The 23991-nt window shown below is 36.1% G+C and overlaps 1 long non-coding RNA gene across 1 annotated transcript; it reads right to left on the bottom strand.

The window, feature by feature from the left end:
* Window positions 1–19946: 19946 nt before the first annotated feature.
* On the bottom strand, window positions 19947–23754 carry LOC121414857. Its single transcript, XR_005969921.1, has 3 exons — window positions 23624–23754; window positions 20626–20733; window positions 19947–20195 (listed from the first exon to the last, which is right to left on the bottom strand). It is a non-coding gene; the product is annotated as an uncharacterized LOC121414857 (long non-coding RNA).
* Between the last annotated feature and the right edge of the window lie 237 nt (window positions 23755–23991).

Here is a 23991-nt window from a genome sequence, read left to right as displayed (position 1 = left end):
ATAGTCTGTTTTAATATTTTACGGTTTAGACAAGTTGGTCATTCTCATCAAATCTGTAAAAATTGAAATATTGTATAATTCAAACAATACGAAAAGGTGAGTGAGGGACATCATCAACTCCATTATTTGCATATCACTTTTTATGAACAATGAGAGAAAAATGTTAAATGTCATGACTTTCTTATGTTACATCCAATTTTGACAAATTTTCAGCCTTATGCTTATTTAAGTTTTGTTTTTCGATTCCAATCAACATTTTTTTCTAGGGTGGACTAGACCTTTAATTTTTTTTCCAATTAATTTTCATCAATTAATGTTACCACTTCAATTATCCCTGTCACACTCATTCATCACCATCATGTTGTGGTATGTATTTTGCTTTCTTATCTCTAGAGCTAACGTGCACCTTGTACAACCTCAAAAGAGGATGATTGATATGCAACTAATTAAAGACTTTGGTAGATTTTGATTATCTGCGCAATACATGCCATGGTGCCTTAGCAACTGTGCAAATCACGTTCCTAACTATGAATCACAAGGTTACACGTTCATTGTTAATGGAACCGATAATAGCACTCAATTCTGTGAAAAAGAAATTTCTTTCTGTTTTTGTTTCATTGTACTGTTTAATGTTTCTCTTTCAGCTTCGTATTTATAGGTACATATATTTCAAGACACATTTTTGTGATTACTGTGTATAGTACAGATGATCTAGAAGTTAATATTCTCGCTGCCATTTTAAGAATATTTGTTCCTTAGCAGTATTCATTTGAGCCATTCATTTGGGTACATTTCAGTTTTGATTCCAGTTGGCTAATTCAATGATCATGTAACACCACCCTAAGCCATATGGTCGGTTCCTTGACATTTGCTCTGGCGATAATCTCTCTGCTGTTAGGTCCACACACTAATGGATTGACCAACTCCAACCCTGGATTTAACACTATACCCTATCCTAACCCTAACCTTTGACCCAACATAAAACCTTATTGCAACCTCAAATGTAACCCCACTAGCGTACCTACAGTGGGGGACGTATCCCTGCCCCCCCCCCCCTTGGTGAGCTTGAAGACCTTTTTATTTATTTTTTTTGGTTGTCAATCATATATTATTTTTCTGATACAAAATCCTATATTTGTGGTTGGAGACTTGTTTTTCTTGCTTGTCAAATTTTTGGGCGGACGAATTTGCCCCCCCCCCCCCCCGTGGAAAATCCTAGGTACGCCACTGCCTAAACCTATATGTTAGACGAAATAAAGCCCGGATGAGTTGTCATTAGAGAAATTGTTGTGTCATTATTGGGTCCACCATTAATTGTGTATCATTTTTCTTTTATCTCGTCATCATCTAGGCCCTGTAGTACAAGAAGATCCAATCTATATTTACGCTAAATTGTATTAACAAGTGGTACATGGTGATGATTGCCAGAGGCTTGCAATATGTTACGATTTATTTTACAAAGAATACCCATATTGTCTGTTCCAAAGGCTTGTGTCCTATAACATAAACTGTACAATCACTTTGGTGAATTCACAATACAGTGTGCCACCCATGGGTTGTAGTGGACTGAAATTCACAATGCCTCGTGGGAAAAAGTCAACATCTGTTGCGCGCTATTGCATGAATGCGAACATGTTGTGCTGGCTGATGTGGCATGAAGTTATGCTATTTACTAGGGTTCAGGGGGAGAAATTTGCCTCGTATTACTTTGTGAAATATATGGTTTTAGGTGAATTCTTTCTCCGCTTTTGCCAAATCATTTCACTTTTTGAAGCATCACAGTCACATTGCAGTACACTAGCACTGCATGTGCGCTGCCCGAGTCTATGTGAGACCGCAATGTTAGAAATTGGCCTGTCTGCTGCAACCAGTAGATGCACCGTATTGTGAATCCACCAAGTAAAGCAAAGTCTTTGGCCAAACATATGTACAAAAGGTTATAATCAGTCGTATAATTGACATTTTGGCAACCAGTTTTCCTTTTCCTCTCCTATTAAAACTGTTTGATCTATTAACATGTGTATAATAATATAGACTGAATAAACAGTGACCATAATTCTTGAGATGGGTATATACAGATAACTGGTATGTGAAAGGGTATTTGTGAAATAGACCTTAGTGTTTAAAGAGGAACTGGTTTCAGATGGTTTGGCATTGAATTTAGCAGACTGAAAGGTCATCTGCTTCCTGCATTTATGGGTAATTTTTACAATTTGTCTTTTATTTCTTATATTGAAAGAGTACATCATACACAATCCAATGGTGCAAAAATTATTTCAAAATTCCAAGTATAACTATAAATATCAGCTCATTAAATAGGACATGATAGAAAAAAAGTAAGACTTATGGTAAAAATTATCCTTCAGTCCTTTTTGCAGGAAGCCGGCAAAGTGGAATAGTACTTAATAAACGTTATCCAAAATGTGATTTTCTTTGTGGGCTGATAAAACCTTACATCTCAAAATTGCAATATTTTAAGGGCAATGGAAATTATTATTTTGGCAATGCGGAACCTTCATATTTTCGAAGAACAATCACCTAATTCTTGTCGAGAACTCTTCCTATGCAAAGAAGGTTGGTATCTCATAACTCCAAAATCAAGTTTTTTTCTGACCTGTCTTTATTTTGAGATACAAAGTTTTAATAGCCCAGCAATTATATCTTAATTTATCAATATCCCTTGATGACGTGTACTCTTCTGAATTATGTAATTTCATACAGGGATAGTCCAAATGTGAATAGGCAACTGTTGCAGTTCAAAATACTAAAAATGGCAAGAATAGAAATATCTTCAATACAACTGTTAAGTTAGTTCCATGTGTTGTACTTCTCCATTTTTGCATTTACATGTATAAGAAACAAGTCGGAAATTAATGTTGAAAAATTTATTTGAATACCTCACTAAAATCTTCATACATACAGTTACTAAGCTTTATGTTTTAACATAATTATTAAGAGAAATAAATTACATCAGAGAACACAAAATTGATATATTGTATGGATATGTTAAGCTTTACAGGACAAGTCCACCCCAACAAAAAAATCATTCAGATAAAAAGAGAAAAATCCAACGAGCATAACACTAAAATATTCTTAGAAATTAGACATAGAATATGGTTATATTCATATCCTTGTTGTTATGCAAATGAGGGGACTGATGATGTCACCCACTCACCCTTTCTCTTGTATTTTACTGTATGAAATATGAACTATTCTGATTTGATCCTCATTTTCCTGTGAAAAAAGTTGTATTCCTTCTCAAACTTGTGGTCAAGTTGGTCAAATCTGTTGAAATTGAAATATTAAATAATTCATACAATGAAAAAAACAAAAATAGTGAGTCAGGGACATCATCGACTCATTTGCATGTCACTTGGTTGTGTATATAACTGTTATCTGAAAAATAAGCAAAACGTTTAAAAGTCATAACTTTCTTATTTTACATCCGATTGTGATGAGATTTTCAGCATTATGCTTGTTTGTTTTTTTGTTTTTTATCAATTGATTCAAATCAACATTTTTTCTGGAGTGGACTTGACCTTTAACGAGTGACATGATTATACTTCTATAACAGTACATATCTGTAGTGTAAAGACACATGTGCAATGGTGAAAGTTTTTAGTTTTGCAAAAGAACTTGATAATATTTATACTTGTATATGTTTTGCTGTCTTATACAAAGAAAATGGGTTTATTTGAGTAATGAATAAAAGCGGTTAAATATGAAACATCGTTTGAAGATAACAGACTTATTTGTTGGTGGTGTGGATTTTTGATAAAGGTTGTTTTCTCTCTTTTTCTTTATTCAATGAATTTGATAGGAAAGGAGTGATCAAGATTTTCATGTTTGAGAAAACAAATTATCTGTGTTTTTACGTGTGCCATTTGCGGTTGAAAGTAAGAGAGTGGGATGACCACTAAAGAGTAAAGTATACGTGCTAATAAACATTGAAGAGGCCGCAAATTGGCAAATTGGACATTTTTAGCAGTAATTGTTGATGAGAGTTATTCACAAAATATTAACATGTGTACTGTACATTTTTTTTAAATGTCAAACAGATGAGGCGCTATTCAAAATGACTGCCAAAATCATTGCTTAAGTGTATATTATGCTACAAATTGTTTAAAATGCCACAAATTTGGGTTTATTGCCATTTCGTCTACCATCATTTGGTCCATTATCCACATAGTCCAATAACCATTTCATTCAATCACCATTTCGTCTAATACCCAGTTGGTGTGTTAGCCATTTCATCTATTATCATTTGGTCTAATTTTATTTTTTTAACCAATTGATCCAAAAGCCACTTTTAGTTTTTCCATTATAAAATTATGTCTATTGCAATTTGGTCCAATTTCAAACTATAGTCTAAAGGCAAATGGTCTTATAACCACTTGGTCTACTTTCATTTTCTCCATGTTCCATTTGGTCTAACTACAGTTGGTCCAATTGCCGTCTCAGCCAGTCACCATTTTTTTTTATCTAATATCCATTTTGTCTTGTAACCATAGTGGTTTACGGTGCATGTGTGTACGGTTTATTGGAACTCTACTCGCGATCTGTGGTTCTGTTACAACTTGATTAGCTTGCACTTACTGGGGAGAGAGGGGTGACAACATGACCAAATGACTGATAAGTATTTTTTTCTCGAGTCCATTTATGGGATAATATTGTCACGACCCATACACTCTTAGGATATCTCTTTTTGATAAAGTCTATTTTTTATACTCTCGTAATCAGTGCTCTGCCTTCTTTTCTTGATTTCTCTCCTTTTTCCCCATTTGTTCACTTCTTAATAAAATTGATTGGAAGGGCCTTCTCACCGCCTGAATCTTCCCGAGAGCAGACTGTTGGTTATGAATGTCTCTCAATTATTATTATCACTTAGATGTAGAAGTAATTATATTATTGTATCCCCCGAACAGAGTTCGGAGGATACTATGGATTTGGCCTCGTCGCGCCGCGTCCGCCGCAGAGATTTCCTTGTGAGCGCTCTATCAGCTGCATTTCTTCTCCGATTGTCTTCAAATTTGGCATGAAGGTCGAGTATGGTATAGCAAAGAAGCCTATCGATTTTGGTGTGGGCGGAGGTCACATGGTAAGGTCAAAGGTCATTTTCAGGTCAACATTAAAGTTTACATTCCAGACTCTCTTATGACACCTAACTCCGCAACCGTAAGTCACTTTTCAACCAAACTTGGATGGTAGATGGGCTTGGTGAACCTGCGTGTTATGCTGCAGTCACAGGTCACATGGTATGGTCAAAGGTCATTTTCAGGTCAACGTTAAAGTCTACATGCAAGACTGGCTTATGACACCTAACTCGCAACCGTAAGTCACTTTTCAACCAAACTTGGATGGTAGATGGACATGGGGAACCTGCATGTTATGCTGCAGTCAGAGGTCACATGGTAAAGTCAAAAGTCATTTTCAGGTCAACGTTAAAGTTTACATGCAACAATCGGACTCTCTTTCTCCACAACCGTAAGTCACTTTTCAGCCACACTTGGATGGGAGATGGATGGGCTTGGGGGACTTGCATGCTAGGGTCATTGTCGCCAAGATAATTGTATTTATTTGTTAGTTTTCTGTGGGAACTTTATATATCGCGATGACTGATGACGCGGTGGGTTTGGGGGATGCATGCTCGGCTGCGCGACCCGCCGAGCATCTCTAGTTTTCATTATATCATTTCTATTATGACTATTACTACTCTTATCATTTTTATTTATATTGCTATTATGATCATTGATATCATTTTATCTTTTAATATTATTATTATTGTTGTTATTATTATATATTATATTTTGATGGCTATCATTGTCATTTATACCATTATTATTTGTTTCTATTCTTATTGATATATTTTTGCCATTGCTCCGTCACCCAAATTTGTGTTTCCTATAGTTCCCCTAATCAATACATTACTATAATTTCGGTGGATTTTATCAGTGAATAAAATTTTGCGATTAGTAGTTTGTATCAATATATATTCCGTTCTGATAACTTTAACATTTTAGTCATTTTCATGATATTATTTATGTAAAATTAATTGTTTATTTGTTACCAAGCATTACCTAGATAACGACTCAGAGTTTGATTTTAGTTACATGTATGATGATGATGATTATTTGTTGAAATCTTGATTCTGTTTTCATCACGTCATTGATGAAAAACAGCTTTTTTGTTGATCTTTGGATCCTGAATAAATATATTCTAATAAATAAATAATTAGACGAAATGGCAATAGTCAATGTTTATTGGACCAACTGAAATTAGCCGACGTAGCTATAGGACCAAAAATGAACATTGGATGAACTGATTAATGGACGAGTTACCTTAAAGGACAAGTCCACCCCAACAGAAAGTTGATTTGAATAAAAAGAGAAAAATCCAACAAGCATAACACTGAAATTTTCATCAAAATCGGATGTAAAATAATAATGTTATGACATTGTAAATGTACGCGTAATTTCAGAAAACATTTATATGTACATCCATGGTCGGTATATGCCAAATGAGGGAAGTGATGAGGTCATCCACTCACTATTTCTTTTGTAATTTATTATATAAAATGATATGACGTATCCTAATTTTCTCCTTATTGTCACGTCAAAGTTTTTTCCTTCCTGAACATGTGGAATTGCCATTGTTATAATATTTCATGGTTCAGTCCAGTTGGTCCTTATTGTCAAATCTGTAAAAAAAAATGTAATTCAAACAATAAAAAAAATAGTGAGTGACGGACATCATCTACTCTCTAATTTGCTTATTGCTGATTTGTGCATATAACTGTTTAGTGAAATATAAGCTTAACTTTTAAATGTCAAAACTTTCTTATTTTACATCCGACTTTGATGAAGTTTCCGGCGTTATGCTTGTTTTTTTTTCATTTTTCTCCATTGATTCAAATCAACATTTACCTGGGGGTAGACTTGACCTTAAGTAAATAAGTTGTGATGAGGGTTATAGTCTGGTTTACACTGGATCCGAATCAGCTGTGAGTATTCGGGTGGTTTCGTGAGTAGGCCTATCCTGTTCTCCCTCCGCGAATGCGAGAAACTATTCGGGAGGGATTCGTGAACGTTCGCGGAGGAATTCGGCTCGTTTTGAAATGTTCAAAACCAGTTGAATAACCTCCAAAATACTCCCGAATGTTGCCACAGAAAATTTCATTCGAACCATGTATTCGGATGACATTCCGGTGGGTTTGGGGACCGAATCATTCAGAATACGTGTATTCGGATTGAGTTCGCAGCTGATACGGTTCCAGTGTAACAAGGCTTGATTCACTTCATGTCTCTTTCCATGCCTGTCGTGCAATTCTTTACGAATAAGCCTTTCGTGACATCGTTAAAAGCTTTGGACGATTCATTTTTTTCTACGATCAATACTACCGCCATGATCGTACGATCTGATACGACCTGATACGATCACTACGGTTACTCCACGATTAACTCAGCAGTTTTAATCGTGACAGTGGTTACTGTTTACACGTGTACCATATTTACAAAAGCGTTTAAAGGTTGAGGGTGTACTTCAAAAATAATTGCCGCCAATATAATTGCTTAACTATATACTGAAATCGTTAGAATTGACAAAATCATTATTCACTAGTTGTGATGAGGGTTATTCACAAAGATATTTACACGTGTACCACACATTTAATAAAGCCTTGTAAAGAGAAAGGCTCTATTCAAGCAATAGTGTATTTTTCCTGAGTCACATTTGCTTTACGGCGAGTCGGAAAAAAAAACATTTTATTCAAACCACCAGAAAAGTGTTAAACGGTTATTTTCAACTCGCCGTATGGCAGCCGTAGACAGGTAGAGCATAACATACAAAATATATACACGTGTAAACAATATACATATATATATATATATATATATATATATATATATATATATATATATATATATATATATATATATATATATATATGTATATATATGTATATGTATATATATATGTATTTGGTCATTGCACATGTAGAACAGCTTTTGGCAACTCTTTTTTATTTAAATATTGTAAAGAAATTGATGAAGAGAACAATATATATATATATATATATATATATATATATATATTTGAAATGCGATTGTGCGCTTTAAAACGGAGTCAAAATCTTTGTGGTGTTCACATGTTGCTACTAAGTCTCCCTTGCTCCCCCAAGCATTAGGAAAAGCTGGATCCGCATTGTATACTTGTGACTTTGTGTATCACAGTCCAACTTTCTTGATGCTTTATAGTCAGGCAGGCCTCGAATCTATATAGATTGAGCCTATATACGCTACGAAAATTAACTCAGATATGGTTTAAAGTTTGACCACTGCCCCCCTCCCTGCGAACTCCTGGATCCGCTCCCTATGCCCGTTTAAAAAATTCCATTGGAGGATTCATGCCTAACATTTTCTCTTTACGGCATCAAGCATGACTTCAGACGGGATCCGTCTGTTTGATGCTCCGCAGTTGCATACTGAGTTGCGCACTGTAGTGGATGGTAAACCGATCATGGTCAGTCCAAGGAGACCTACAGAGTCCCATTTTTACAGACAATTCTCGACCAACCGACATCTGGCAGGCCTGAAGTGTTTCCCTTTCCAGCCATATAAACCATCCTGATGTGAAGATCAGGTTCCTTGGGTTCCTACCATCGAGCTTTACCAGGACATGAACACCGGTACCCCGTCTAAGATCGTAATAGAAGATGGATTCAGGTTCACTGTAGATGTGCGTGAAGAAGAGTAGTTCATCTACGATTGAACAGAGAGGAAGCCTCGTTGATAATGATTCATAAAACTTCTCCTGAATCTTGTAATAGGTAATAAATTTAACCACATGATAAACTAGTTTTCCCATCAATCGCATCTGACATGTATATTGATGTAATTTTCAATTCAATTCTTTTACATGTATTTCATTTCCATTCAAAACATAATACAAAGTAATATAAAACAATACAAATCAAATACAATTTTACAGAAGGGCATTCTTACTTCGTAAAAAAAACCCAACAGTATAATATAGAGCATGAATGGAATGGAATGATTATTATACGACTCAGAAAGCAGTGTTGATAGAACTTTTAAGTACATGAAGTAGTGGATGATCTTGCATTTGCCTGAGAGGGGGTTTAACCAGGGCCCCGTTACACAAAGATTAATCGCTAATTTAAAAGAGTGATTCTGATTGGTTCCTCGTTAGTCTACTGAGTAAAATGCGCATGCATTTCGGGAGTATTATATTCTGTTATTCCTCCGCGAGTGGGAGAATATTTGGGAGGGATTCGGGAACACTCGCTGTCAAAGCCTAACACTCTCCTAAATATTCCAAAATGTGGCCGCAACAAATTTTATTCCAGCCATGCACATTCGGGATCTATTCGGATGGCATTTGGTTGGATAAGGGGAGGCATTCGGATTATTCTGGGCATTTTCGGACCTATTCGCATCATTTTAAGGAGTGACGGTCCGAGCTCGGAGCAGTCGGCTTTTATTCCGATTCGCGCGGGTCGCGCGTTTCCGTTTTACACCCTGGCGAAGGCATTTTCCGGAAAAGTAGCCAAAAAGCGACTAGTGAAGAGTCTACGTCTACGTTTGTTTACATTATCAGCTGGGCGCGCGATCCAAAGTCCGCACCGAAGTTATCCGCAGAACATACCGTACTTGCAAATGCAGCTGAGCTTATACTTTCCAGGTTCAATACGAATGTTTGCCTTGATCATTTGCCTTGCCGATTTGCTGATGTCTGTCTTTCTCTCTATCTGTCTATCTCTCAAATTCTATCTCTATCTATCTATGTAACTGCAGTATCTATCTATCTAATAATCTTCTCTGTCTCTCTCATTCTTTATCTAACATCTATTTATCTCAAATTCTCTATCTCTCTCTATATATCCCCATCCATGCCATCTGTCTGTCTTTCTGTATTTCTCTCTCTCTACCTACCTATGTAACTACAGTATCTATCTGTTAATTTGTCGCTCTTCTCTCTCATTCTTGATCTATCTGACATCTATCTATCTCTCAAATTCTCCAGCTCTCTCTCTATCCATCTGTCTGTCTTTCTTCTATCTATTCATCTATCTATCTATGAAACTACAGTATCGGTTAATTTGTCTATCTTCTCTGTTTCTCTCATTCTTTATCTATCTAACATCTATTTATCTCTCAAATTCTCTATCTCTCTCCCTCCCTCTATCTATCCATCTGTCTGTCTTTTTCTCTATTTCTCCTTTTCCGTCCATATATCTATAACATATCTCCATCTCTCAAGTTCTCTCCCCCATCCATCTATCTTCTATCTATTTTTTATACAGTATCTATCTATCTGTTAATTTGTTGATAATCTTCCCTGTCTCATTCACATCTATCTATCTCTCAAATTCTCTCTATCTCTCCCTATCTATCTATCCATCTGTCTGTCTTTCTCTATTTCTCTCTATCTATTTATCTATCATTTCTTATAACTTCAGTATCTATCTGTTAATTTGTTAATAATCTTCTCTGTCTCTCTCACTTTTAAATCTATTTAACATCTATCTCTCAAATTCTCTATCTATCTCTCTATCCATCTATCTATCCATCTGTCTGTCTTTCTCTAATTCTCTCTATCTATATATCTATCAATCTATGTATCTATCTATCTGTTAATTTGTCTATCTTCTCTGTCTCTCTCATTCTTTATCTTTCTATCTATCTGTCTCTCAAATTCTCTATCTCTCTCCTTCTCTAGCATCTGTCTGTCTTTTTTCTCTCTTTCTCTTTGTCCGTCCATATTTCTATCTATAACATCTCTCTCTCTCTCCCCCTCCCTCTATATATCGACCTCTCTGTCTCTCCCCCTCTCTCTATTTATCTATCTATCCACCCATCTCTCCCTCTTTCTCTCTCTTTCTATCTATCTATCCACCTCTCTCTCCCTCTGTCTCTGTCTCTATTTCTATCTATCTGTCTTTCTTGTCTCTATCTATTTATCAGTCTTCTATATCTTTCGGCAGCTTCTAAGTGTATCAATCCATCAAACTTCAATTTGTCTTTCCATTATAAGTATCTGTTTATTTTGATTTTGCCTGTCATTCTATTCATTTAGTTAATAATTTATTTTTAGAAAAAAAAACTATCATAAACAACGCGACTGCAAAAGCATGTTCGGATTTCACTCCTGACTGCCACATGAAGTGCCGAGGAACTCTGTGCTCTGATCAGTAACTGTGCAAATTGCATGCGGTGGTGGACTCGCCTGTGTCGCACGCTCATGGTTTCACAGGCCTAATTCATTCCCCATAGACTCATGTGTTAAATTGGCACTTTAAAAAATTCATAAAAAATAAGGATGAAATTCGGGGGTAGAATGTTTACTACCAGTGGATAGGATTTATATCTGGCAATCCATATCTGACCAGAAAAGGGTCCCTCGACCGGCTCATTTTAAAAATAAATTGGCGTGTTTGAAGACACCTTCGGGGGGAGCAGATTCATCACCTCAAACAGCAAAATAGCCCTAATCCTTCCGCCAGTGAAAATATAGTCCAAAATTGGTGATATTTCTTCCCAATTTGGGAAAAGGAAGTTCAGTAATTACCAAAAATAGAATCAGTGTTAAATGGACAATCATATGCATACACTTTGTCAATCAGCCATATCAAAATAAAAAAAATAGCAATGGGTTGGCTCGAATGAATATTTATGGCCTGCCACTAGTGATTAGGCCCGTGAAACCTGAACCAGCGTCGTGTGTAGACTCTTCACTAGTCGCTTTTTGGCTACGTTTCCGGAAAATGCCTTCGCCAGGGTGTAAAACGGAAACGCGCGACCGGGTCAACATTTGGGTCTTCATTTGGCTGTAATCGGAGCAATCTAGCCACATTCTGCTCGATTCTGGGCACCTTTGGCTCGATTCTTGCCACTATTCGGGTGGCATTCAGCTGCTTTCTGCAGAAGGGCCAAATTGAATGGGGGTTAATTCTTGGCGATGAATCGGGACTTATATCTGGGACCCATTCGTCACTATTTGGGGAACTCCATAGATGATAAGGTTCCGAATCCATCCGAATTAAGTGGTATTCGGGCAGAATCGGTTCGAATTCAATCGGGCGAAATCAGTTCTGGCGTAACCCTGGTTTTAGTCTAAATGCCACCGCACACCTTACCACTGGCACGACTGGTCCATGATATAATTTTGAAATATATCACATTTTGCTAATTTTCTTAAAAGGTGGATCAAAAGTATCTTTTCATTTAAGGTTCAAATTAACTGAAAGAACACTAATATAGCGGATGATTTCAGGCGTTTATTTTGGAGTAAAGACCAAATTAGTTTCAAATCATGGCCAATGATTCGTACTATTTATTTGACGTCATTGCGACTAGATATTGAATTCGCTTTTATACTAATAAGGGTGATGGCACAGTCACAGATTGGAACATAGGTATTCGTACAAAGACTTAGAATATTACACAATAAGACATTCCATATCTCAATATTAGCACCCAAATCTACTACGTTCTATTCCAAAATCGAAAAGCAGACTAATCGTAAGGTAGGCGACGGTATTTAATAAACAAACTGTTTATGAACCATATATTATAATGATGACAAAAATGTAAAAATATAATAATAATTTTCGAAAATGGGCGGACGAAGTGGAAATCATAGCAGCTGGTTATGTTTAGGCCGAGACTATTGTAAACTAAACAAGTGGGTATTAAACCAAGTATCGAGTAGACCATGACGGCAATTAGAACTAAGGAGTTTGTCGACTGAACTCTGAGAATCATTTTGGTTTAAAATCAACGGATGAAGTTGGATTAGACTATGCATGGGTGAGTACAAAAGGAAAAAAGACGAAAGTAGATTCATCGGCAATTTACTACTAAATTCAGACAAAATGTCAGATCTTGAATATAAAGTCCAATTTGATTTTAGGTGACAATACAAACTTCTGTCTAGTGCTGGGCGTTAGTTCGATATTATCGAAATTATTCGATGTTGGAAGAATAACGAGACTCGATCAGATAATAGTTTTATGATTTTGTTGATATAATTATCGCTGTATCAAGATATAACCAGAAATATTGTCCAGAAAATTTCATTGACAAAAACGCTGTTCTGATTGCTTTTAACCAACCCAGAACTTCGTAAATTTTCAGACTCGTCGATATATCGTGCTATCAGCGATATTTTGGTAGGGATTATCGACTAACATTGATATCAAATATCGACCAGCACTACTTAATATACCACTTAATTCTTCTGCAAGCTGGATGTACAAATTTAAAGTGTAAATCATTGACATACATTATAATTTTGAGTAATATTTAGCTATTTTACCATCTTCATCCATACACATTCCGGTCGGAGTATCTTCTAGCCCATCTGTGATCACACTATATCCTTTAACCTCCATATCTACACGGTATATTATCTCCCGAGTTGAGAAATAGATGTATCTATATTTGAAGAAATAAAACAAATGGCGAGTCTGAAGATTATTGCCTATATAATGACAATATTAAAATACAACCGTATTTTGTACATTTGTATAATTACTGTTGACACACATGTCATTAAGTAGAGTAAGTGCCTATCGTAGATCCCTTTGTTGAATAATTTTTTAAAACAAATATACTTCTTCGCAGGGGCGTCTTTAGGGTGCTTTGATATGAGAGCAAAAATTAATTCAACTCATCAGTGTAAATAATCCACGGTGCAACTTGTATTATTTTGTGGGCATGTGTTTGTCCTGAACAGGGCCAATTCGACCTTTCGATAATTATGTTTAAATGTATTTTAAACTTTGATTTATTGAGATGCATCAACATCACGTCTATCTGTTGTTATTATTTAAGACACAACATTAGTGTCAATTATGAGTTTATTTGTGTGTATTTTTTTCTTCATTGCATATTGAAGTTTTTTGTAACTGGTTATGCAATTTTGGGCTTGTTGGCCGCCGGAATGAAACCCGATTTAAAGAGATAGAAATAGATGTCCTTGTCTTAGACATGAGAATGAACAAGATGTAGAAGTGGGCCAAACGTTTGCTCTGTCATGCAGTGCGTCGTATGCACGTTGCCCTGCATGGTAGGTCTAACATGTCTTTTATTGGCTGGAAGAAGTCACATGAACGTCCACATATGCCGACGTGACAGAGTTTCGGATGGTGGACAAAATGGAACTGATGTGACTGTAGTCCAGATTGGACCTTGGTGTTTGGATATTCTCTTTCCCGAAGCTAACATGGAGGGCACAGGACCCCCCACTCTCTTATCAGCATCAACCCACTCATCATCAAGGGCTCACAGGCCGAATTCATTTCCCATAGACTCGTGTGTTAAAGTGGCACTTAAAAAGAATTCATAAAAAATAAGGAGGAAATTCGAGGGTTGAATGTTTACTAATAGTGGATAGGATAAATGTCTGACATTCAATATCTGACCAGAAAAGTGTACCTTGACCGGCTCATTTTGAAAATAAATCAGCATTTATGAAGACTACACCTGACGAAACTAAATTCATCACTTGAGAAAGTAAAATGACACTAATTCTTCAGCCAGTGAAAATATAGTTCAATAGTGGTGATATACCTTTCCAATTTGGAAGAAGTAAGTTCAGTAGGTACCCTCCCTAGAATCAGTGTTAGATTGTTAGTCATATTCATTTATTTTTATCAATCAGCAATATCAAATTTAAAATTTGAGCAATGGGTTGGGACAAATGAATATCTATAGCCTGCCAGTTGTGATTAGGCCCGTGCAACCTCAAGGTGAGGAGGGAAGATGAGTGGATTGGCGCTGCAGAGAGTAGGCATGGTAGGAGTCATGTGCCCTCTATGTTAGCTTTGGGAAAGAGATTTTCCAAACATAAAGGTCCAATGTGGACTACTGTGACTGAGGCATATAGCCTAATTGGATATTGCAGACTTGGACCCATGGACCTTTTCTTGGGTAAAGAATTTTCATTGACTTAATGTCAATGATTTTAGCAGCACAGAACACAGTATAAAATGCATGAATAAATACATTTAAATTAAAGTAGTCGCCCGGAGGGTGGGGGCAGGGGCTATCAAAGGGATGGTCCGGGCTGAAAATATTCACATCGAGATAAATTTCACAAAGCAAAATGCTGAAAATTTCTTAAAAATCGGATAACAAGCAACAATGTTATTGAATTTTAAAGTCTATCAATATTTTGTGAAAACAGTTATATGCACATTATCATGAATATTCATTAGGTCGGCTGATGATGTCACATCTCCACTTTCCTTTTTCTTATGTTATTAAATGGAATCGTAAATTTAAATCGTAAATCATTTTTTCGCACATGTTTAAATTATGTGTCTCTATTATAATGATATAATTCGGGGCAATAAATAACTATGCACTTAACCAGTTTTTATTTCAATTGTTTAAGTTTTTGGTATTTTTTTTTCTAATAAACCTAATTTCATATAATAAAATACAAAAGAACAAGTGCAGAACAAGCGGCCCACCTAATGAATATTCATAAAGACATGCCTCGAACTGTTTCACCGGAATAATGCATATTTTAAAAATTCAATATCTTTAATATTTGTTATCGAATTTTGATCAAATTTTCAGCATTTTGCTTTATGAATTTTACTCTATTTATTGAGATACAAATATTTCCAGCCTGGACCATCCCTTTAAATAGGTTGTGGATCTCCGGGTTTCTTATAAATGGGGAGTGAACTGTGTGTGGTCTCTCATTGACTGTGTTATAAATACACTAGCAGCAATTACCCGTGGCATCACAGGGGGTAGGAGTCATTTTTCTTTATCAAAGTGTGTGGGGGAGGGGTGACATTCTTGTATGTACAGCTAGACTGCCTATTCACACTGAAAGCCAAGAAGTTTATTGATGTAATATATTTAGACAACTGATTCATAGCAGACTTCTCTATATAGATAGGAGTTTCAATTAAGTTAAGCATCTTGGGTTGAACTGGAGGAAGAACTTCAATAATCATTACAGAGTGAAATCCAAATCTAACTATAAAATGGAAAAATGTATTAGATCACGGTGTATTCAGTAAGCAGTCAAGAGGCAATTATTGTGATATAGAAATGTTATGATTACATGTATTGGGTCAGAAATAAATATGTAAGTACATTGCACATGTACCTTACAATGTACATTAGACTGCGGTTGTTTGTACGTTTTAAATTAAAGGTTGCTCAGTCATATGTATGGCAGGATGTCGAAAAGAAGTGAGAGAAAGGGGGGGGGGTGATAAAATGAATGAGACAGAAACGGTGGTGGGAAAAATGAGTCAGACAGTCAGGAAAATGAGAGACAGAGAATGCGAAAAATGAGAGACAGAGGGGAAAATGAAAGAGACCCACACGGGGAAAATGAATTAGAGAGAGATAGACAGACAGTGGGAAAAATGAATGAGACAGAGAGTGGGGAAAATTAGAGAGACAGTTGGGAAAATTAATGTGAGAGACAGTGGGAAAATCAGAGAGAGATGAAGAGCGAGATAGAGAGAGAGAGAAAAGGTTTTAGATGTGAAGGAGCTAAAATATCTGCACACAATACGCTCATTTGTGTAGTGTTACCACTTGTATTTCGCTGACCCGAGAGAGGTAAAAGGGACTGGGAACTTCGAAGCTATACTCAGGGCTGCGAAAAGGAATGCCAAAAAGTTACGAATTGTAAAAAAAAACTTTAAATAATGCGACCAAAATACCACAAACAACCCCCCTCATGACAATCTGTGAACAATTTAACCATGTTTAGAAAACTTCCAGCTCTATTGAGTGGCAAACCACGGAGAAAAGCTGCTTCAAACAAACGGAAGGACACACAATATTGGCCAAACTATAGTAAGGATAGGCTTAAAATATACGTTTTCAGATATCACTTATACGACAGATAATAAATTGACCTATAATTGTATTTATATATCATGTATATAGAAAAATTAAATTGTTCTGATAGGAAAAGTAATTGTTTTGCTACTTGGTAACATAATTATTGCGGTCGAAAATATATTGAGTAGTTAATGAGCATGTTATCATTTTAGAGGGTCTATAGACTAGCATTTTGGGTTAGGAAACTGGCCAGGTATGAGTAGTTGAGGACTCGAGATGGCGCTATTGGTTTGTATCTGCTTTAAGAGGTGACATTGAACATGAAATCTAAATCCAACTTTGGGGGACAAAACCTAAGTACCAAAGTCGATATTCAAATCGTCTCTTGGCATGCTTGCATCACTCATAAAAAGTACTTTGAAATTGTAAACCTAGGCATACTTTGGCATAATAATGTGAGTAGAGTGATAGAGACATCGATTTAAAGCTTCTCTTAAGTCAAGCTTAACGCTACGGAGAGATTTTTGAAACGGCACCTATATTACCTTACCCTCTTCTCTGATCTATCACAAACTTCTTGGTAATTTTGGGAAGGATATAGTTGACGATCTCATCAGGAGAAATCCCGTTTTGATTGTTCCGATGTAGTGATGGCAACTTTATTTTTTGGAGTCTTGAACCCGAGTTCCAGTAGAGTGAACGATTGGCAAAGTAAATGTCCATGTCTGTAAAAACTAATGAAATTATCAAGGATTATAAACTTCACGGAACAATATTGATAATTATTGGTGGGATTGTGATGATACGAATAAGTAATAATGATACCGATACTTATAATAATAGTAGCAATGATATTGATATTGGTGATGAATATTGATTTCCACGAATGAAAATGTAAACCTCAATGATTATCCTGAAGTATTTTATATATACAGTGCGTATCAAAAAAAATTTACACTTAGAAAAAGTCCTGTAAAATTAAACATTTGTAATATCCTGAGGATTTTTCCACATTTTCACATTGGTACAGATCCATTTAAGCAAATGACGCTATACCTGTCGAAAAATATTTCCGCTTGAGTGAGCACCACTTACTTTTGAAAAGTTAGTGAAAATGATTTGCGCAGAACTTTGAAATAGCTATGCGAATAAAAGTAGGCCTTAATCATGAAGAACACATGGAATTTAGCTAGTAAAATCGATTTGAAGATATGTTTTACTTTTTCAACATATTTCCTCGCCCAAAACACTTCGAAGTGTGCATTCCGCCCCACCCCACCCCCCCCCCCACACACACACACACACACACACCGAGGGCCATCTTGACGATATTTGCTTTACACTGAACTGTGATTTACATGAAATGGCTCAGGCTTGATTTTCATTTTTTAATCATTGTCAAGCTTGGAAAAAGTGTGGAGAAACAAGTATTAAATGAAAAATGAAATGTAAACCCACTTTAAATGATAACAAGTGGAATGCCTCTGGCCGTCTCACCTGCATCACGCGGTTCAATATAGCAGCAGTGCTCACTTTGAATACTACTCTAACTCGCACAAGATGTTCAGTGATACATGGTTACTCTTATGTCCACTTTTTATGAACTAGACCAATAAACTTACAGAGATATGATGGTTATTCAACAAATAACCCCAACATGGCCAAAGTTCATTGACCTTACATGACCTGTGACCTTGATCATGTGACCTGAAACTCGAACAGGATGTTCAGTGATACTTGATTACTCTTATGTACAAGTTTCATAATCAGATCCATAAACTTTCAAAGTTATGATGGTAATTCTATAGCTACACCCAATTCGGCCAAAGTTCATTGAACTTTGACCTTGGTCATGGACCTGAAACGCGCACAGGATGTTCAGTGATACTTGATTACTCTAATGTCCAAGTTTAATGAACTAGACCAATAAACTTTCAAAGTTATGATGGTAATTCAACAGATACCCCGATTCGGCCAAAGTTCATTGACCCTAAATGAACTTTGACCTTGGTCATGTGACGTGAAACTCATGCAGGATGTTTAGTGATACTTGATTAACCTTATGTCCAGGTTTCATGAACTAGGTCTATATATTTTCTAAGTTATGATGACATTTCCAAAACTTAACCTCAGGTTAAGATTTCGATGTTGATTCCTCCAACATGGTCTAAGTTCATTGACCCTAAATGACCTTTGATCTTGGTCATGTGACGTGAAACTCATGCACAAAGTTCAGTGATACTTGATTAATCTTATGGCTAAGTTCTTTTAACTAGGTCCATATATTTTCTAAGTTATGACGTCATTTCAAAAACTTAACCTCAGGTTAAGATTTGATGTTGACACCGCCGCCGCCGCCGCCGTCGGAAAAGCGGCGCTTATAGTCTCACTTTGCTTCGCAGGTGAGACAAAAACTTTGTGAAAAAATGCTAGAGATGTCTGGTATAAATTTTTGTTCAGATTCAGTTATGTCCTCAGATCCAGCTGGCACAAAAAGGGTAAAGGTTGTGCTTACTAAGTATTGAAATTCCAATTTGGGTGGCAAAACTCTTTAAAATGTTTGAATGTATCCGTTTAATTTCAATTGACTAAAAGTGAAAGGGAAATGTGTAAGAAATGTTTTGCAGGTAAGTTTGATTTCACCCTTTCTCCTGGACACAGCGTGAAAACAAGCCTTTCTGCGCAAACAGATTTCTGCGAGCTTTACAAAAATGGTCAGTGCTCACTCAAGTGTAACATTCTGTCAAAACTTTTACTTTCATTGGATAGATGAGACTCAAAACCAAGATTGTATGTGAAAAAATTACCCACGTGTTGTATATTTTTTAATTCCCAGAGCGTTTTCAAAGTGTAAACTTTTTTTTTGATACGCACTGTATATATATATATATTGCACCTTGAAACATGGGGAATGATTATGTACCACCATCCCTCCAATCGCAAACCCAGTGTGGACCCCCCCCCCCCCACACACACACACACACGGCCTCACTCTCACTATGTCTACGTCCCTGTGGGTGTTGAGTGCTGATGATAAAAAAATAAACCTTCTGGGGATGATAGCTCATGTGATAACCAGACAAACAAAACAATACGTACACTTTGTTTTAGTTACATATACTATCGAGTCGTTGTTAATGCTAGTCATCCAAATCTCAAAGTCCGTAGGATCATCTAATGGTGTATTAACAGCAGGCTTTGCAGCGATATATAAGGTGTCGGTATAGCTGTCGAGAACAAAACCCAGGCATGTGAAGTTCAGAGAGAGTAAATTTGAAAATGACAAATCTGATGTATTGCCGATCATAATTTGCTCTTCGTCAATGTTTTGGATGATGAGCTGCACAAAGTGGTCTGTAATTAGAAAAAAAAAGAATAGTTCGATTTGCATTTAAGAAATTGGCATGAACTGAGACTGACCATGTTAGCAAGGTATAGAACGATTGAAAAACCAAACCCTTTCACTTTCACTTTTTTTTATGTCTTTATCTGCCCTTTTCCGTCTCCCTCTCTCTCTCTCTCTCTCTAACAAACACACACACATCGCACACACACATACCCACACACATGCCCACACATACCCACATGCCATCTATCCCATCCCCCCCCCCCCCCCCTCTCTCTCTCTCTCGTTCAAGGGTTACGCCTACTACATATATACATATCATTCTCTTACGCAATCGTCATACATACATGTTAGTATAGTGAGCATGATTCCGTAGGCCTGCTTCATTAAACTCAGTCACCAAGCCCCCAGGGGAGTTTTCATAAAATTTTTAATTACCACATGTTTTTCCGCCGTAACCAAAGTCACACTGGCAGGAGTACGATCCTTCGTAATTTTCCTGACACCTTCCTCCGTTCATGCAAGGGTTCTTTAAACAGACATTACCTGAAAGAACAGTTATCATCATTGTCATTATCATTATTTTATTTCCATTTCAATCATTAATATTTTGGAAGTAGTAGAAGTATTAGCAGTAGAAGATATTGTGTAGTGGTGTAATAGAAGAAGAAGTAGTAATAGAACTAGTAGTATAGTGATAGTGGTAGTAGTAGTATATTAATAGTGGTTCGTTGTCGTAATAGTATAATTATGTAGTAATAGAAGTGGTGGTGGTGGTATAGTAGTATGCAGTAGTAGTAGTAGTAGTAGTAGTAGTAGTAGTAGGAGTAGTAGTAGGAGTAGGAGTTGTAGTATTAATAGTAGTAGTAGTATTGGTAGTAGTAGTAGTAGTAGTAGAAGTAAATGTAGTAGAAGTAGTAGTAGTGGTAGTAGTATTGTAGTAGTAGTAGTAGTAGTAGTAGTAGTAGTAGTAGTAGTAGTAGTAGTAGTGGGAGTAGTAGTAGTAGTAGTAGAAGTAGAAGTAGTAGTAGTAGTAGTAGTAGTAGTAGTAGTAGTAGTAGTAGTAGTAGTAGTAGTGGTGGTAGTGGTAGTAGTAGTAGTAGTAGTAGTAGTAGTAGTAGTAGTAGTAGTGGTGGTAGTAGTAGTAGTAGTGGTGGTAGTAGTAGTAGTAGTAGTAGTAGTAGTGGTGGTAGTAGTAGTAGTAGTGGTGGTAGTAGTAGTAGTAGTAGTAGTAGTAGTAGTAGTAGTAGTAGTAGTAGTAGTGGTGGTGGTGGTGGTGGTGGTAGTAGTAGTAGTAGTAGTAGTAGTAGTAGTGGTGGTGGTAGTGGTAGTAGTAGTAGTAGTAGTAGTAGTGGTAGTAGTAGTAGTAGTGGTGGTAGTAGTAGTAGTAGTAGTAGTAGTAGTAGTAGTAGTAGTAGTAGTAGTAGTAGTAGTAGTAGTAGTAGTAGTAGTAGTAGTAGTGGTGGTGTTGGTGGTGGTGGTGGTGGTGGTGGTAGTAGTAGTAGTAGTAGTAGTAGTAGTAGTAGTAGTAGTAGTAGTAGTAGTAGTAGTAGTAGTAGTGGTGGTAGTAGTAGTAGTAGTAGTAGTAGTAGTAGTAGTAGTAGTAGTAGTAGTAGTAGTAGTAGTGATGGTAGTGGTAGTAGTAGTAGTAGTAGTAGTAGTAGTAGTAGTAGTAGTAGTAGTAGTAGTAGTTGTTGTTGTTGTTGTTGCAGTTGTTTTTGAAATAGTAGTATCAGTAATTATCATCCCTTTCAGCAGAAGCATGATCATGCAGATAGTGGAAAATGTGCATACATTGTGTCTGGGTATGCCAATATTTGATGACAGGGTAATAATATAATCTGTAAAAGGCTTAGAGACTTTGTTCCGTTGTATCCAGCGAGTAATAATCGTAATATTACGATGATGGTGTGATAATGATGATAAAGGATAAAGATAATAATATCAATTGAGATGCTTTTAGGAAATTCCGCCTTCTTCTGATATTCATATTCTATTATGACAAAATGATTTTGTATAATTTATATTATACAAAATATATGCTTGTAGATAAGGGAACCTTATCTACAAGCATTCTGCTTCTAAGGTTTCCTCCACTTTTCCGTTTTATGTATACTTAAACATGTATTAATATGTATTGATTAAGAATGCTTGCTATTTATACTTATATAGCCTACGTGTGTAATGGTTGTTCAGCTTAGTTATGCAAGATATCAAAGTTTTGTAACATAACGGATTTGTGGAAATAAAACCTAAATGAAAAAAATGAAATATTGGCAATGTTTTTTGGTAAAATGGAAGAAAATAAATGTGCATTTGAACAAAAATGATGATGATGATGATGATGATGATAATATCGGTGATGATGATCATGATGATGATGATATTGATATTGATATCGAAATTGTTTACAAGTGTCAAAATCCTGTAAAATTATTCATTGGTAATATTCTGGTGATTTTTACACATTTTAACATTGGTACAGATCCATTTAAGCAAATGAAGATATAACCGTCGAAAAATATTTCCGCTTGAGTGAGCACCATGCACGTACTTTTGAAAAGTTAGTGAAAAATGATTTGCGCAGAATTTGAAATAGTTATGCGAATAAAAGTAGACCTTAATCATGAAGAACACGTGGAATTTAGCTAGTAAAATTTATTTGTAGATATCTTTTACCTTTTTAACTTGTTTCCTTGCTCAAAACGCTTCGAAGAGTGCATTACGCCCCACCCGCTCACACACCGAGGCCATCGTGACGATATTTGCTTTACACTGAGCTGTGATTTACATAAAATGGCTTAGGCATGATTTTCATTTTATTAATCATTTTCAAGCTTTGAAAAGTTTGGAGAAACAAGTATTAAATGAAAAATGAAATGTAAACGCACTTTAAATGATAAAACTTAGTGAAAAATGCTGGAGATGTCTTATATAAACTTTTGTTTAGATTCAGTTATGTCCTCAGATCCAGCTGGCACTGTGACAAAAAGGGTAAAGGTTGTGCTTACTAAGTGTTGAAATTTCAGTTTGGGTGGCAAAATTCTTTAAAAATGCTTGAATGTATTCGTTTTATTTAAGTTGGTTAAAAGTACAAGAGAAAAGTATGGGAAATGTTTCACAGGGTAAGTTTGATTTCGCCCTTTCCCCTTGACACAGCGTGTAAACGAGCATTTAGGCGCAAACAGATTTCTGCGAGCTTTACAAAAATGGACAGTGCTTACTCAACTGTGTAACATTCTGTCAAAACTTTTACTTCCTTTGGATAGATGAGACCCAAACCCAAAAATATATATGAAAAATTTACTCACATGTTGTATATTTTTTAACTCCCAGGGCTTTTTAAAAGTGTAAACTTTTTTTGATACGCACTGTATAATGCAACTACTATTCCCCACATTTTTTAATGCTAGTTAACACTAATAGGAGATCATACTTGTATGGCATTCGACAATATGATGACTGGATGTATCGTCAGATTTTCTCCGAACGCTTGGGACGATCCTTGCATTTGATCCATCTTGGTATATAGCCGAGGGACAAGAAGTTATTTCCTGGCATGAATATCCACTGCATATCCCTTTAAAAGGTAAACACAATATAAGAAAAAAGGAAGAGCGGAAACCATGAAGAAATAAATTCGAATGAATAGAAATGATAGAGAGAATTATAAAATCATTTTAAAAAATCAATAGTCTCACTCGAATCGGCAATGTCGCTTTAAAGTGACTAATTAAACAGTATAGTGTGCATAGTAAGATCAATAATGCTAGGATTCTAATACACAAAACAAATCATCCGAGG

This window comes from Lytechinus variegatus, chromosome 5 (assembly GCF_018143015.1).
Source record: "Lytechinus variegatus isolate NC3 chromosome 5, Lvar_3.0, whole genome shotgun sequence".
In the NCBI taxonomy this organism is placed as follows: Eukaryota; Metazoa; Echinodermata; class Echinoidea; order Temnopleuroida; family Toxopneustidae; genus Lytechinus; species Lytechinus variegatus.
The sequence above is the reverse complement of the archived record's forward strand: the minus strand, read 5'-3'. Positions and strand labels throughout refer to the sequence as shown.